The 3,937-nt window shown below is 46.1% G+C and overlaps 1 non-coding gene across 1 annotated transcript; it reads right to left on the bottom strand.

Moving 5' to 3' along the window:
• Window positions 1-3,568: 3,568 nt before the first annotated feature.
• trnar-ccu (transfer RNA arginine (anticodon CCU)) lies at window positions 3,569-3,641 on the bottom strand. Its single transcript has one exon. It is a non-coding gene; the product is annotated as a tRNA-Arg (tRNA).
• Window positions 3,642-3,937: the final 296 nt, after the last annotated feature.

Here is a 3,937-nt window from a genome sequence, read left to right as displayed (position 1 = left end):
TAAAAAGACTTAGCAGAGGATGGTTTCGATCCATCCACCTCTGGGTTATGGGCCCAGCACGCTTCCGCTGCGCCATTCTGCTGTAATCACCCCAGATGGGACTCGAACCCACAATCCCTGGCTTAGGAGTCCAGTGCCTCTGGAGTATCTAGGAGTTAACTTTTTGTTTGTATTGTAAAAGCCTCCTGAATAAGATTGAGATTTTAAAAGACTTAGCAGAGGATGGTTTCGATCCATCGACCTATGGGTTATGGGCCCAGCACGCTTCCGCTGCGCCACTCTGCTGTAATCAATCTTGGCAGGACTTGAAACCACAATCTCTGTCTGAGGAGGCAGTGCCTCTGGAGTGTCTATGAGTTAATTATTTGTGTGTATAGTAAAAGCCTCCTGAATAAGATTGAGATTTAAAAAGACTTAGCAGAGGATGGTTTCGATCCATCCACCTCTGGGTTATGGGCCCAGCACGCTTCCGCTGCGCCATTCTGCTGTAATCACCCCAGATGGGACTCGAACCCACAATCCCTGGCTTAGGAGTCCAGTGCCTCTGGAGTTTCTAGGAGTTAACTTTTTGTTTGTATTGTAAAATCCTCCTGAATAAGATTGAAATTTAAAAAGTATTAGCATAGGATGGTTTCGATCCATCGACCTATGGGTTATGGGCCCAGCACGCTTCCGCTGCGCCACTCTGCTGTAATCACCCCAGATGGGACTCGAACCCACAATCCCTGGCTTGGGTATTCAGTGCCTCTGGAGTTTCTAGGAGTTAACTTTTTGTGTGTATTGTAAAAGCCTCCTGAATAAGATTGAGATTTAAAAAGTCTTAGCAGAGGATGGCTTCGGTCCATTGATCTCTGGGTTATGGGCCCACCACACTTCCGCTGCAATCACCCTAGGTGGGAGTCGAAACCACAATCCCTGGCTTAGGAGGCCAGTGCCTTATCCATTAGGCCACTGGGGCTTTAACCGTTTGCTAACTTGCCCTTTTAAATCTCAATCTTAATCAGGAGTCCTTTACAATACACACAAAGAGTCTTCTAGATGAATGACTATTATGAGAGGTGAAAGTGGCCTCAGCTTTTCATGACCAACCTATGGTTGTTGCCGATTTTTAGGGATTCAAGAGTGTCTAGAAGGTAAAAGGTCTTAGCAGAAGATGGTTTCGATCCATCGACCTCTGGGTTATGGGCCCAGCACGCTTCCGCTGCGCGACTCTGCTTGTAATCAATCTTGACAGGACTTGAAACCACAATCTCTGTCTGAGGAGGCCAGTGCCTTCTGGAGTTTCTAGGAGTTAACTATTTGTGTATTGTAAAAGCCTCCTGAATAAGATTGAGATTTAAAAAGACTTAGCAGAGGATGGTATCAATCCATCGACCTCTGGGTTATGGGCCCAGCACGCTTCCGCTGCGCCACTCTGCTGTAATCACCCCAGATGGGACTCGAACCCACAATCCCTGGCTTAGGAGTCCAGTGCCTCTGGAGATTCTAGGAGTTAACTTTTTGTTTGTATTGTAAAATCCACCTGAATAAGATTAAGATTTAAAAAGACTTAGCAGAGGATGGTTTCGAGCCATCGACCTCTGGGTTATGGGCCCAGCACGCTTCCGCTGCGCCACTCTGCTGTAATCCATCTTGATACGATCCGAAACCACAATCTCTGTCTGCGGAGGCCGGTGCTTCTGGAGTGTCTATGAGGTAATTATTAGTGTGTATAGTAAAAGCCTCCTGAATAATATTGAGATTTAAAAAAACTTAGTAGAGGATGGTTACGATCTATTGACCTTTTGGTTTATGGGCACAGCACGGTCCCACTGCACCACTCTGCTGTAATCACCCCATATGGGACTCGAAACCACAATCCCTGGCTTAGGAGGCCAGTGCCTTATCCATTAGGCCACTGGGGCTTTAATGCAGTTACTAACTTGCCCTTTTAAATCTCAATCTTAATCAGGAGTCCTTTACAATACACAGAAAGAGTCTTGTAGATGAATGACTATTATGAGAGGTGAAAGTGGCCTCAGCTTTTCATGACCAACCTGTGGTTGTTGCCCATTTTTAGGGATTCAAGAGTGTCTAGAAGGTAAAATGTCTTTGCAGAGGATGGTTACGATCCATTGACCTCTGGGTTATGGGCACAGCACGGTCCCACTGCGCCACTCTGCTGTAATCACCCCAGATGGGACTCGAACCCACAATCCCTGGCTTAGGAGTCCAGTGCCTCTGGGGTTTCTAGGAGTTAACTTTCTGTGTGTATTGTAAAAGCCTCCTGAATAAGATTGAGATTTAAAAAGACTTAGCAGAGGATTGTTTCGATCCATCAACCTATGGGTTGTGGACCCAGCACACTTCCGCTGCGCCACTCTGCTGTAATCACTCTTGGCAGGACTTGAAACCACAATCTCTGTCTGAGGAGGCAGTGCCTCTGGAGTGTCTATGAGGTAATTATTTGTGTGTATAGTAAAAGCCTCCTGAATAAGATTGAGATTTAAAAAGACTTAGCAGAGGATGGTTTTGATCCATCGACCTCTGGGTTATGGGCCCAGCACGCTTCCGCTGCGCCACTCTGCTGTAATCACCTCAGATGGGACTCGAACCCACAATCCCTGTCTTAGGAGTCCAGTGCCTCTGGAGTTTCTAGGAGTTAATTCTTTGTGTGTATTGTAAAAGCCTCCTGAATAAGATTGAGATTTAAAAAGACTTAGCAGAGGACGGTTTCGATCCATCGACCTCTAGGTTATGGGCCCAGCACGCTTCCGCTGTGAAAGCTGCTGTAATCTATCTTGACGGGACTTGAAACCACAATCTCTGTCTGAGGAGGCCAGTGCTTCTGGAGTGTCTATGAGGTAATTATTTGTGTGTATAGTAAAAGCCTCCTGAATAATATTGAGATTTAAAACAACTTAGTAGAGGATGGTTACGATCCATTGACTTCTGGGTTATGGGCACAGCACTGTCCCACTGCACCACTCTGCTATAATCACCCCAGATGGGACTCGAACCTACAATCCCTGGCTTAGGAGGCCAGTGCCTTATCCATTAGGCCACTTGGGCTTTAATGCAGTTACTAACTTGCCCTTTTAAATCTCAATCTTAATCAGGAGTCCTTTCCAACACACAGAAAGAGTCTTCTCGATGAATGACTATTATGAGAGGTGAAAGTGGCCTCAGCTTTTCATGACCAACCTGTGGTTGTTGCCCATTTTTAGGGATTCAAGAGTGTCTAGAAGGAAAAAGGTCTTTGCAGAGGATGGTTTCAATCCATCGACCTCTGGGTTATGGGGCCAGAACGCTTCCGCTGCACCACTCTGCCTTAATCACCCCAGATGGGACTCTAACCCACAATCCCTGGCTTAGGAATCCAGTGCCTCTGGAGTTTCTAGGAGTTAACTTTTTGTTTGTATTGTAAAATCCTCCTGAATAAGATTGAGATTTATAAAGACTTAGCAGAGGATGGATACGATCCATTGACCTCTGGGTTATGGGCACAGCACGGTCCCACTGCGCCACTCTGCTGTAATCACCCCAGATGGGACTCTAAACCACAATCTCTGCGCCACTCTGCTGTAATCACCCCAGATGGGACTCTAAACCACAATCTCTGGCTTAGGAGGCCAGTGCCTTATCCATTAGGCCACTGGGGCTTTAATGCATTTACTAACTTGCCCTTTTAAATCTCAATCTTAATCAGGAGTCCTTTCCAATACACTTAAAGAGTCTTCTCGATGAATGACTATTATGAGAGGTGAAAGTGGCCTCAGCTTTTCATGACCAACCTATGGTTGTTGCCCATTTTTAGGGATTCAAGAGTGTCTAGAAGGTAAAAGGTCTTAGCAGAAGATGGTTTCGGTCCATCGACCTCTGGGTTATGGGGCCAGCATGCTTCCGCTGCACCACTCTGCTGTAATCAATCTTGACAGGACTTGAAACCACAATCTCT

The sequence above is a fragment of the Carassius carassius genome, chromosome 11, assembly GCF_963082965.1.
Source record: "Carassius carassius chromosome 11, fCarCar2.1, whole genome shotgun sequence".
Taxonomy (NCBI): Eukaryota; Metazoa; Chordata; class Actinopteri; order Cypriniformes; family Cyprinidae; genus Carassius; species Carassius carassius.
This window is presented reverse-complemented; position numbering and strand designations above follow the sequence as displayed.